Here is a 13,276-nt window from a genome sequence, read left to right as displayed (position 1 = left end):
CTTGTTTAATTTGTCATCAGATAACAGAGGATTCTGCTTACAATGAATAGTGAAGTCAGTTGATAAAAGCTGCCAAGAAACATCAGGTTAAGACCTTGGTGGACCTTTATAGGGTCAGGAATCACAAGGTTTCAGGAGCATGTGAAAAGAGGAACCCATAGTTCCACCATGCTGTGTCCTCTTTCGTGTCCCTTTCATTATCCTAGCCTCAACCTCACATGGCTCTGGAGCCTCATCTTCAGTGCTAGAGTTTCAAGGATTATGTGTACTTGGAGGGCACATGAGATTTTCTGGCAAGACAGATCTTCAGTCTTGGAGCTGTCCCAGGTCAGCATTTTTTAGAGTAGAGTCAACTTGGCAAAAGTGTCTGTGTCAGGCCCTCTTTTTAAAAAATATATCTTATTCTTAACAAATCTCCAGCTAATTGAAAGAAGAAACCAACAACAACCTTGTTCCTAGGTTCTTGCAGTGACCAAGCCTTTTTAATGCCTGTGGTAAAGTAGGAGAACTTAATAAATATAAAATGTGGCAGAATATTATTGTACAAAACATTGCTTCCAGCCCAGAAACAGTATTTCTAAGTCAGTTGCTCTATGAACAATCACTGATGGTGGTGTTCCTTTGAGAAACCTTTATCAAAAGCTTGGGAACCCATCAATAGCACAGACTTTTTTTTCTTCTCTCTAGATTCTTATGTTCAGAATTAGATCTCAAATCTCTTTGAGGAAGGGAAAAACATGTTTCGGAATATTCTAATCCCTGTATTTTTATAGTGGCTCTTGAGGGTGCTAAAGATGAATTGGAGTGCTATTTAGCAATCTGTGAAGTTTCAACATCTTTGCAGAGCTCAGTAGGGATCTTGGAAAAATACTTTTTTTTCACCAGGTTTAGCTGTCAATTTAAGTTTTCTTACCTTCCTTTTTATGTTCTGATGCTTGAGACAACGTGAAAGAATATAAATTATGTGAATAATACCTTATTTTCATGGAATTCTAGTATCAGAGGGCTTTAGTGCATTTTAAAGGCATTCTACAATGAAATTTTTTTTAACACATACATGTGTCTTTGTGGTATCCTTTTTGTGGAGCAGAAGGTTGTAGAATATAATCTAGTCTTCTCATTTCTTCCCATAGACATCTCTGCCAATGAAAAGAGGGCAGTAAAAACTATCAGACAGGCAAGAGCTGATTCTCCACCCTTACAGTATCCTGAATTTAAATGTGTGTATTTCTCACAGGTTGTTCATGTGGGGCATATTATTTAAAGTATCCAATAAATCCTCGTGGCTCCTAACATCAAACTTTGCAGTATATTCCATTCAGAAGATGAATTTGTCTTGTCAGTCTCATCCTTGTTTTCTCTTATTAGGGACCGTTTCTAGAGCCAAGTGAAGATCTGAGAGGTAGAGCGGGAAATTTATGTGTTCTCTTTCACAGGCTGGTGATTTACAAATAATTAGATATATACAGAAAGTCTCCAACAATTCAAAACTTGTATCTGGGTCTAATTTCTTTGTTTTCCTTATGTAGACATCAAATTTCCATAATATGTAAAAGGATTCGTTGTCATGATAATCAAGTCCACAAAATTTCCATTTCCAAAATGAGCTGAAGCTATTAGATGTTAAAATGATTACTAATAGCCATCATCACATGACACATACTTACGATTCAACTTTGACATACCTTCTAAAGGCGACAGCGGCATTCATTCATTTAGTCAGTCAGTCATTCAGCATTTATATCCCACTTCCTCCCCCAAACCACTTGGAACATCCCCTCTGATCTGAGAAATAAGGCTGCTTGACATGTTCCAAAGTGAGTCTTCTAACAGTCCTACCTGGCCTTGGACTCTACTTCGTGCCGCCCTGGGGAGCAGGAACCAGAGTGGAGGGGAGCAAAAGCAAGAGCGGTCTATTTCATTACATAGGGAAGGAGCACTTGACAAGAGTCAGAACACCACAATGGACTTGTTTTCTGTGATCTTGAGAAAAGCAACTTGGTTCTACTTTTCCTCAATCTAAAACTAGGTGATGATTAATACCTTCCTAGTCTATATCATGACATCATGCAAATTTGAGTTATTATATTTATGGAGTATTGAGGATATGACTGACAATTTAGAAAATTTCTGGAATTTAGTGAATGTGAAAAAATCGAAACAATATAACATACCACCATCCTATTTTTAGTAATTTAAAATACCCATCAGTTTCAAATGAGATGTTTATGAGGTGATTCCCAAACAGAAAAGCTATATTCTTATAAATAATATAAATATTTTTATCAATATTTCTATCTCTTTGATCTCATCTTCTTAACCAGTTACCTTAAATAAATCAAGATATGTTTATCCCTGCAGCTAGAATTATGCATTAGAGCAATCCTAACTAAGGTTGATGCTAAGAATATGGCTAAGACCTCATCGTGAGTTTTAAATTTACAGTCAGCTTGAAGAAGTCCTGTCTGGCACTAAGCAGGCGCTCAATTTACATTAGCTTGAATGATATAACAGTAGTGGCATACCTAAAGACCAGAGTCACCTGACTGCCTGAACACAATGAAGAGGAATAATGAATTTTGAGCAGTGCTGGGGAGAAGGTATATTGAGTGGAGGTTGGGAATAACCACAACTAGTTTGGCTGGATTCCTTTTTCCTCCATTTATCTTCAATAATATTTAGATTTTAAAGGCCATGTATAAAGATATTTTGAGCCCCAAAGCTTTGCACCTGTGACACACGGTCATTGACACCAAAGACACAAAGATGTTTTCTGTTATATTTTCAAACTACTGTTGACTTCCAAATATAGAACCTTTATTCTCACATTATTTATTAATCAAATTGATATTAGTTAAAATGGAAATTAAAAGCATTTTAAACTCAAAATAGTCCACATGTTCATTTATCTTTCTTGTATTGATAAAGGAGGTATATTCTAAAAATTCTTTGAATCTTTGACTGTTACAGAAATCTTTTCACCATACTGCCTTCTTTTTTTATTTAATTTGCCAATTTAATTTGAATTAAATTTGCCAGCCATATGAGAAAAACCCATGCAACCTAATTGTAATACCTAATTGTAAATTCAGTGTGACATCTACCTGTAAACTCAACGCTTCCTCAAAAACGACTAGTAGATTTATACTCTATCCCTTAAACATATGTATGTAAACTGTTCTTTCTTAGAATATAAACAATAGCCTAATTAAAACTTTAAAAATATACAAGCCAAGATATTCTAGCTCCATAGCTGTCAGGAATAGCAGAAAAATGTATCCATCTGTAGACTTCTAGGGCAGGAAGGGAGGGATTAAAACAGATACATTTTAAATCAGTTCCTTCATAAAAGAACTTTCTAGAAAGAGCCTGTGGCACATAGTTCATCTCTCCTTGTGCAATCAGACCCTCCATTGTCTTCTGAGAGAGCTGCCACTTCACAAGACCAGCCCCTTTAATGGATGAGTAGCCTCTGAAGAAGAATTGTGATAGCCAGATGTGGAGTTCTTTGAAGCTACACTTTCTGGGGAACCATCATTTTGGTTACAAGCAAGAGTAATATCAGAATTTCCTGGGAATCAATCATCACAGGAAATTATCAGCAATTCATAGACTTTCCTTTTTGCATTTGCTTCAGCCTCAAGGGTAATCACAAAAGATTATAGTCTCCATTTCGGCTTCCATATCACTGAAATATTCTTCTCTGCTGAGAACAGTTGATTTCCAGAGGCCAGCTTTTAACCCCAGCTTCAGGAGGCCACTTGGACTGCAGTGGTTTGATAACTGCCAACAATTGTTAGTGTGATATGGTTCTGATGTGAGGCAGAGATTCACTGATTCCTGACTAATTATAAGAATCCTTTTAAATAAAGTGACATATCAACTTCTCACGCTATTGGATATCGTTATTTTTTTCCATTTTAGTAAGTGTTAGAAGTTGAGGGAGACAGAAGGGTAAATAAAAATTTTCAAATGAGTGTTGTGAAGATTTTGAAGCCAGCATCCTTAAAGACCGAATTTCAGAATGGAAAACAGAGTAATTCAGAAATGTTTGTGAAAGTCTTCAGAGATAGATTAAAAACACCAGTGATTTTTGCTTCATGATATTAAGACTCTTCATGAACATTACTAAGGGACTTTGTGATTCATGACAACTTGCTCTGTAATTCATATAGGTCTTTCTCCTTTGCTTGATTAGGAAATCTTGATGCCATGTCCATGGTCAAAATGTAAGGAAATTGACACGTTTTAAATGGATGATTTTATTTTATTTGCATATTCATTTTTCTCTTATATATGATGCTCTTACTCTGAACACATGGGGACAGAAAGGACTTTGTTTATATTTGAAATAAAGTTGGTGGATAAAATAGTTTTACCTAGAAGTAAATGTTCCTTTGTTACAAATTCAAAATACTACATTTCCTTACAAATTCAAAAGAAAGGAAAGCAGTTCAGTTTAAACTACTTTTGGTGTTAAATGTAGCCTCCTTGCATCTCATAAAAATAATTATAAATCAAATTAATAAATAATATCAAGCTATACTTATTGAATAAAGCTTTATTTAATAAAGCAATTATCACCCCAGAAAGCAGAGGAAGGCACTGTATTAAAATTCTTTATTTTAGTTTGCAACTATGGTATATTTTGTATCATATAAATACAGAGTTGAATCAAAAATTTTTTTTGCTGAGAAGAGTAAATATGTATATACATATCCATCCATACAAAAAGGTAATAGCAAGATGACTATATAATATATAATAGTTTTTATGTTGCCCATCCACAAAACCACTCAGGGACCACTTTCCTAACGCTCAGTCGTGTCCGACTCTTTGCGATCCCGTGGACTGTAGCCCACCAGGCTCTTCTGTCCATGGGATTCTCCAGGCAAGAATACTGGAGTGGGTTGCCATTTCCTTCCCCAGGGGATCTTCCCAACCCAGGGATCAAACCCACGTCTCCTGCATTGCAGGCAGACGCTTTAACTTCTGAGCCACCAGGGAAGCCACTTTCCTAACTAAAGTCCTAAGGTGTTAAATGTGGCAGGTAAGCCTGCATGAAGAAGAAGGACCAGTAGAATCAACACTGCTATAGCCATGACATCCTTGGAAGGGAATGGGAGAAGGGAACAGATAAATAAAAATGCAAGATGCCCAGTTAAATTTGATTTCCAGGTAAACAACAAAGCATTTTTAATAGAAGAATATCCTATGTAATATTTGGTACATCATTTATATTTTTTAAAAGGGATTTTTATTTCAAACTTGGTAACCAGAGCAGGAGATCTGGGTTCTGGTCTTAGCTGTAGAGGTTCAAGCAAGTTACTAAAATTCTCCAAATCTTTTCTCATTTTCAAGTGAGAAAGTCGGAGTAAAATAATACTGGTGAGACTGGGACTTGACCTACATGCTTTAACCAGACCTGTTTTCAATGTTTTATTATACTGAGTTTCCAGTTAGGATTCTGTTTGGGGGTAGAGTTGGGGGAAGGTCCTAAAACTCAAAGCAAATTTAAAGTTTGAAAGTATAGATGCTTCCTGACATTTTATTGCTGTCCTGTGAGAGTGTGACATGGGACAGCCCACAATGATGCTTAGGATTGGAACGCTCCAGATACGCTGCCTTGCACTGAGCCTTGCAGTCCTCACCTGTCAGGCTCCTGAGTGCAAGAGTAAGGAATGTGTTGTCCTCTATTTGGAGAGCGAAAGCACTTCATTTCCACTTTGCTTTACAGAATGAAGAATACATTCAAACAGGTCCAGATTTCCAGTTTTACAATTCTTCCAGCCTGGTGTGGTTTCCTTTTCATCTTAAGCCCTCTTAATTTGTGTCACGGACCTGTTTTGCCTCAGTGTCAGGAGGTGTCTGATAGTTACTGAACATCCTTTCAAGCTTAGCTTTGACAGAAGGGTTTTGAAAGGATGTCAGTCAGTGTGTTTGGCTGTTGAGGAGGGATATTGGTTTTTAAATCAAGAAAGCTCATTACCTCACTGCTGCTGCTGCTAAGTCGCTTCAGTCGTGTCTGACTCTGTGCGACCCCACAGACGGCAGCCCACCAGGCTCCCCTATCCCTGGGATTCTCCAGGCAAGAACACTGGAGTGGGTTGCCATTTCCTTCTCCAATGCATGAAAGTGAAAGGTAAAAGTGAAGTCACTCAGTCGTGTCTGACTCTGTGCAACCCCATAGACTGCAGCCCACCAGGCTCCTCTGTCCATGGGATTTTCCAGGCAAGAGTACTGGAGTGGGTTGCCATTACCTTCTCCCATTACCTCACTAGTCACTGAGAAAGGCCCTGTGACATTTTTTTAGCCCATTTACCAGAAAAATAGGCAAATATATCAGTATTACTTAGATTCAGAGACTTAACACCAATAATTTTTTTTAATTGCATTTATAATCATCAGCAAGTACTGTTTGGTTATTTGTATGCCTTTTTTTCCTAAGAATAAAAAGTTCTGCTTGTTTGGGATTTTTTAAGTACTATTTTTAAAAAAACATATTTCTCAGACTTATTTTTGGCTCTGAATTTTGTGTTACAGAAGCTTAATCCTAGAGCCAAGTTTGGAGTGTTCTCAAGCCACTATTTTAAAAAGAAAAGCAGGAAAGGCCAGAAGGCAGGTGACCATCTTCTATCTCAGATACTAACCTGTTCTTCCAAACAAATGTCCTGTAGAAGAATCACTTCTCATAAGCTATCCTCAAGTGAATCCCTATCTTGTTTAGTACTTTAGCATCTATTGAAAACCTATTCTTCAGCCCATATTCCTGAAAGTTTATTTCTTGTTTTGTTTTACCCTGAGGAGACAAAATACTAAATAAAACAGGTTAACAGGTGACTCATTTATTTTAGTTTCTCTTGGTGGATCCAGTTGCTGTTCCCATCACTCTGAATAGTGTTTTTCTTTGGATAAGATAGTTCATTGTCAATTATGTACACCTTGGGCTCTTTGCTGTTGTTGTTTGAAATATGAATATACCTTATTGAGAAATATAAAGTATAATATTCTGAAGGTAGTAACTTTTCCATAGAAAATATTAATAGCATTTGTCATCATTTCATTTCTTCTTCTGTGCTATTATAAAATTCAGAATAGAGCTAAATTCTTATTCATACTCCAAAAGGTAGTTTTTCCTTTTTCTTAAATATTTTATAACTTTTCTCATAAATTCTCTCAACAGTGCATCTAATAATTTCATGGAAACTTTTTGTTACCTTGTCTTTGACAGTTGTTACTGAACTTTCAAATCTGTATGCATGCATTGGCCAAAAATTATTTTAGTTATAGGAACATCAGATAATAAGGATAAAATGAAAGCCTTTCAAGAACTTTCTTTGTGTCTTGATGGAAAAATACCTCTCTCTTCTCATGGTTTCCAGTCATGTCTAAGCATTCATTTGTTCAAGAATGAAAACAAACAAAGAAAAACACTGGATGTCCTTAAGAGACATAATTTAGATCATTACCTAAATGCCTTTTCCCTACATTGAAAGGAGCAGCTGAATTGGAATTGAGCATGGTCTGGGCTTCCTTAATCCATCATATTAGTCAATTAGAATTTCCAAAATGCAGTTTTAATCTGAATATGGGTACATACGCCATTGAATTTCAGTTCTTAAGTTTACTCATCTAATGTTTGAATAGAAACGTCAGCACCTGAAGCATTGCTGGGCATGTATGTGTCCATGCAATGAGGTATGAGTAAACCTTCAATTAAATCTCGTACCCATTGCAGATGTAAATTGAAAATCTTATTTGTTAAACTGAACTTTTTGAAATGCTCTTTGCAGCAGCTTCTTAAATTACCCAGCAGCATAACTACAGCTTTGCTGCAACTCTCTTGATCCCTGGCAGTGTGGAAAATCACCAGGCATGTGGAGCCAGCCAGGAAAAGGGAACATTGTATATTTGCACTGACCATATGATTGCATACAAGGATCTACTGTCCGAGTTAGACATTCAGCTTCAGTAGGGTGCACAGGTCTAACCTTAGGGCATCTCCCATTAACAAAATAACTACTGTCTGGAAAAGAACTCAAAATTTATTCCTTCAACCTAGAACCATTTAAAAATTATCCACCAGAGTGTTAAGCTGGTTTACCACTAAAGAGAGGGAGATGGTGAAACTACCCATTCCTTTCCTTTTAGCTTGTTCACTTGTACCGTTTGGAAACTCCAAAGTTCTAAAAGTGTTAACAATGTAAAACATCATTTTCTTGTAATACCTTCACAAAAAAACTGTTAGAGTTTAGCCAAAATATGTGTTGTTGTTCAGTCACTCAGTTATGCCTGACTCTGCGATCCCATGAACTGCAGCACATCAGGCTTCTCTGTCCTCCACCATCTCCCAGGGCTTGCTCAAACTCATGTCCATTGAGTCAGTGATGCCATCCAACCATCTCATCCTCTGCCGTCACCTTTTCTTCCTGCCTTCAATCTTTCCCAGCATCAGGGTCTTTTCCAAGGAGTCAGTTGTTCCCATCAGGTGGCCAAAGTATTGGATCTTCAGCTTCAACATCAGTCCTTCTAATGAATATTCAGGACTGATTTCCTTTAGGATTGACTGGTTTGATCTCCTTGCTGTAAGGGACTCTCATCTCTCACATCTGTACATGACTACTGGAAAAACCATAGCTTTGACTCTATGGACCTTTGTTGGCAAAGTAATGTCTCTGCTTTTGAATATGCTGTCTAGGTTTGACATAGCTTTTCTTCCAAGGAGCAAGCATCTTTTAATTTCATGGCTGCAGTTACCATCTGCAGTGATTAGGAGTAACTCGTGGTCATTTTGTTATTCACTAAAAAGTACCAGGCCAACTACACTGTACCAGAAACCCACTAGGAAGGTCTCCAAATGAGATGCATCTATCACTTAGCTCTCATCCTTAGAGAACTCTGAAAGCAGATCACTGTAGTTTCCCTTTCTCTTTGAGTGTATGATGACAGTGGTGGCTCTGAGATCCAACTGTTGTGATGGGACTTGGGAGCTGAAGAAAATTCTCTGTGGAGATCTCACAGATGGCTGTGAAGGCCAAAGAGCATGCACTCTGCAGTTTTCAACAGTTGTATGATTCTGAATTCTGTATGAACTTCCCTAAATCATGGGATAATGTCCTTATCCTTACATATTTAGTATGATTTTACATGTGAAATTATCAGAATCACAGTTGTATCAAGGCAGTGAAAATGTATTTAGGAATTATCCATGGTAAAATTGTGTTTCTTTCCAATTCACCTGTTTTATTTTTTTCATAGTAAAACACTCTGAAAGTACCATATTTATAACTTTAGGAATACTTGTTCCCCTATTTGAAAGTAGAGAATTACTATAAAATCTTCCCTAAATTGAAATGTTGTAAAGTGAAGAAGCAGTTTCCATAGGACACATCTTGTTAATGGATGCACAAAATAAATCCAGATAAAGCACAGAAGCCCAGACGCAAGTCAAAGCTATGGCAGCTGAGCGCGGAGATGCTGAGTGTAGTTCCTGGGGAAGGCGCTTAGTGGTGCTACTGTCACTGCTTGAGATGCCCACTGCCTCTCTCTATAAAGGTAATACTTTGTAAAAGCATTTCAAAAGAAATGCTAAACACTATTTTCAAATTTCAGCTTTTATCATAAAAGCAAAAATCCTGTTGGGATTTCTTTGAGTTAGTGAAAACAGGTACTAATACAGGTCTTTCTTAAAACCAAATGGTGCAAAGCAAACTTTCATAAAGCAGGGAGTACCTGTATGGGCCTCCCCAGCTAGAATGTTGTATTTTTGAAGGCTGTTCTCTACTGTATGTCCAGCTCCCAAAACAGTGCATGATGGTCATTTAATAAACTATTGTTAAATGAATCAATTTTCAAGAAATACAGTGTGTGTGCAAACTAAAATTATACATTTATAAAAGTGTAGTGTGTTGGAAAGGAGCAAAAATTCCCAAGGGACAGAACTGTCTAGGTTGATATGAAACACTTAATCTCTGAAAAGGTTGCATTTTTTTGTTATCAGTGCTCTAGAAAGAGGACATTATTTTATGGCAGAAATATACATCTCTAACATTCTATATATGTTTCTTTTTTTAATCTTCTAGAAATGAAACCAAGGTGGAATTTATTAAAAAAAAAAAAAGTACTCAAAAATGCAGTTTAGTTTCCTTTCAAAATAGATCCCAGGGTGTTTTTTCCTTACCCTAGCCATTCTTTTTGTCATGGAATGTTGTTCAGTCACTCAGTCATGACCGACTCTTTGCAACCCCATGAACTACAGCGTCAGGCTTCTCTATTCTTCACTGTCTCCCTGAGTTTGCTCGAACTCATGTCCATTGAGTCAGTGATGCCATCCAACCATCTTATCTTCTGCGCCTCCTTCTCCTCCTGCCCTCAATCTTTCCCAGCATCAGGGTCTTTTCTAATAAGTCAACTTTTCACATCAGGGGGCCAAAGTATTAGAGCTTCAGCTTCAGCATCAGTCCTTCTAATGAATATTCAGGACTGATTTCCTTTAGGATAGACTGGTTTGATCTCCTTGCGGTTCAAGCCACTCTCAAGAGTCTTCTCCAGCACCACAGTTTAAAACCAAATTGTGTTATGGAATAGATAATTCTTATTTGATGAATTCCAGAGCTTTTCAAATGGAGAAGGCAATGGCACCCCACTCCAGTACTTTTGCCTGGAAAATTCCATGGATGGAGGAGCCTGGTAGGCTGCAGTCCATGGGGTTGCTAAAAGTCCGACACGACTGAGCAACTTCACTTTCAGTTTTCACTTTCATGCATTGGAGAAGGAAATGGCAACCCTCTCCAGTGTTCTTGCCTGGAGAATCCCAGGGACAGGGGAGCCTTGTGGGCTGCCGTCTATGGGGTTGCACAGAGTCAGACACGACTGTAGCGACTTAGCAGCAGCAGCAGCAGAGATTTTCAAAGAGGGCCTAACAATATGGAATTTAAGTGAAAGATGTCAGACTTTCTCAATTCATTTTAAGGGAAAAAAGAAAAGAAAGAAAAGGAAAAAAATGTATTCTGATCTGTACTCTGGATGCTTCCAGTCACTGGACTGGCTCCACTTACGTTTTCTACAAGGAATGTTGACCACCACTAGGGAGGCTCTAGAAAGGGCCTGGGTTCCCACTTAATTTCTGCAGCTATCAAAACACTGCTAATTGTCACCAGTCTCAAAATATGTAAACTTCTACAACATTTTGATAAAATAGTAGTAGTAGTACTAGTAGTCATAGTAATAGCTTTAGTGGGTCTGAGACGTAGATCAGTGTGACCTGTTATTTTCTTAAGTGTGTTATTTTAGCCTTTGTACCAATTCTGGTTGACTTTCTGGTGGAGTAATGGTATCCCTGTGGTACAAGAGCACAGCTGATTTTGTTTGCCAGTCACAGTGTGTGGTTTTAGCAAAGAGCTAAATACGGCACTTGGTTGAATCAACAGTCTGGGGAGAGTGCGGTGTGTCATTTGTCTTCCTTTCAGTGACACTGATGGCATTCAGGTGGACCCCTGTCAGGATGCTCTGGGTAGGAGAAGCAGTGACAGGACGGCAAGTCTCAACTTCTATCCATTCCAGATGCAAAAATGCAGGCCTCACAGCATGCTGTGCCAGGGTAACGTTCCATGTGGCTTATTTTTATTGAGACTTCTGATTTGAACTCCAAAGCAGTACTGAGTTGTGTAGTTGAAATAAGACTGCCAGTGATATGTATTTCCTGATCTTTGAGAAAAGGAATTTGTCTTGCAATAGTTGTGTCTGCTTTGTTTCTATTTACGTTTGTAAGGATTTGAAACAAGTAAAACAGTAATAATAAAGGCATATGGTCAGAGTATTTAAATATAAAAGGCAAAACCTTTTTTGTAGTAACTTCATAGAAATAAATGGCTCTTCAGTGACATAAGCTATCACTTTTAGACATGTCAGTTCCTGAATATTTGAAGTTCTAATGAGACCCTATTGTCTCATTCTTTTCCATAAATCCAATCATGGAAAAGGAAAGGATGAAAAATAGTCATTCTTTTTGTACTCCTGTAATTTGACAAGATTGTGATTAAAAAACTGATCCTTTGCCAAACTTCTGGAAAGCTGTAAGTCACAAGGATTTAGTAGCTGAGGTCTGTTTTGTAGTAAATCAAGGACAGGTGCAAATAATGGCCATCACCTGCTCTGTGTAATCTCTAACTATTTCTGGAGCTTTATTATTTTTTTTTCTGTATGCAAGCCCAACAGTTACAATGGGGAAAGAGAAGAGGGCAGCCCCAATTTTTATTTGTGGATTTCCTGAAGTAGCCCAAGAAGAAATGGGTTTATCCTTAGAAAGGCATATATTGGTCAGAAAGAAAAAAAAAGCTGAGACTCACTTCTCCAGGAAACTTACTCAAACACCAAACAGGACTTCTGTGTAGCTTGACTGGGCAGCTGCCCTTCAGGCTGCAGGAAATTCTAGAAACACTCCTCCTTTCTTCACAATTCTTACCTCTTACAGCAGTGCTACACACGATATCCATAACCCTGCTTGGTGGTCTGTTAGCGGGGAAGAGTGGGGGGAAAGACTGCTGCCTGAGTTTGAATCCTGACTTCGAACCTACAGACTCAAGGGTGACCAGTTCTTAAGCTTCTCAAAGCTTCAGATTCCTCATTTGTAAAAGGAGGGTAACAGTGGTATCTGTCTCACATGATGGTGGAGGCTGCACGAGATAATCCCTTAGTAGAGTTCCTGGCACATGCGAAGAGTTCTGTAAATCTAAGCTGCTCTTATTAAGATGTTTATTCTTATTATTACAGCTTAAAGTATTAGCCATGCAGTCGTGTCCCACTCTTTGTGACCTCATGGACTGAAGCCCGCCAGGCTCCTCTATCCATGGGATGAAGTGGGCTGCCATTCCCTTCTCCAAGATTACAGCTTAGAGAAAAAAATTAAAAGGCAAATACAGCAGGAGTACAAACACATTGATGTCACTGTTAAAGGAAGGATCCTGGATGCTTAAAGTGTGAGAAAATCAGAAAAGGGGGGAAAAGTTCAAAGTAAGGGTGGGGCAAGAGGGGACAGACCTTCATGGGCCTTCTCTTGCCTCACTGATTTGCTTAATCATCACTCTTTTTCATTTTTACAATGTCCTTTCTTGTGTTTGACTCATCTTACCCCATCTAATTTGGGACAACATCTGGAACATATTAGACCTCCAGAAATGTTTGTTGAATGACTGATCTTTAACTTTTTAAAGTCAAAAACCTGATTTCTGCTCCTGTTTAGTAGAAAAGCTAATAGTGCTTGCTAGACTTATAATAA

The 13,276-nt window shown here is 38.0% G+C and overlaps 1 protein-coding gene across 3 annotated transcripts in view; it reads left to right on the top strand.

The window, feature by feature from the left end:
- ZNF385B (zinc finger protein 385B) overlaps window positions 1-13,276 on the top strand; it is a 480,906-nt gene that overhangs the window by 388,205 nt on the left and 79,425 nt on the right. The window lies entirely within an intron of this gene.

Source organism: Capra hircus, chromosome 2, assembly GCF_001704415.2.
Source record: "Capra hircus breed San Clemente chromosome 2, ASM170441v1, whole genome shotgun sequence".
Lineage (NCBI taxonomy): Eukaryota > Metazoa > Chordata > Mammalia > Artiodactyla > Bovidae > Capra > Capra hircus.
Note: the sequence above shows the minus strand (reverse complement) of the source record. Positions and strands in the feature narration are given on the sequence as shown.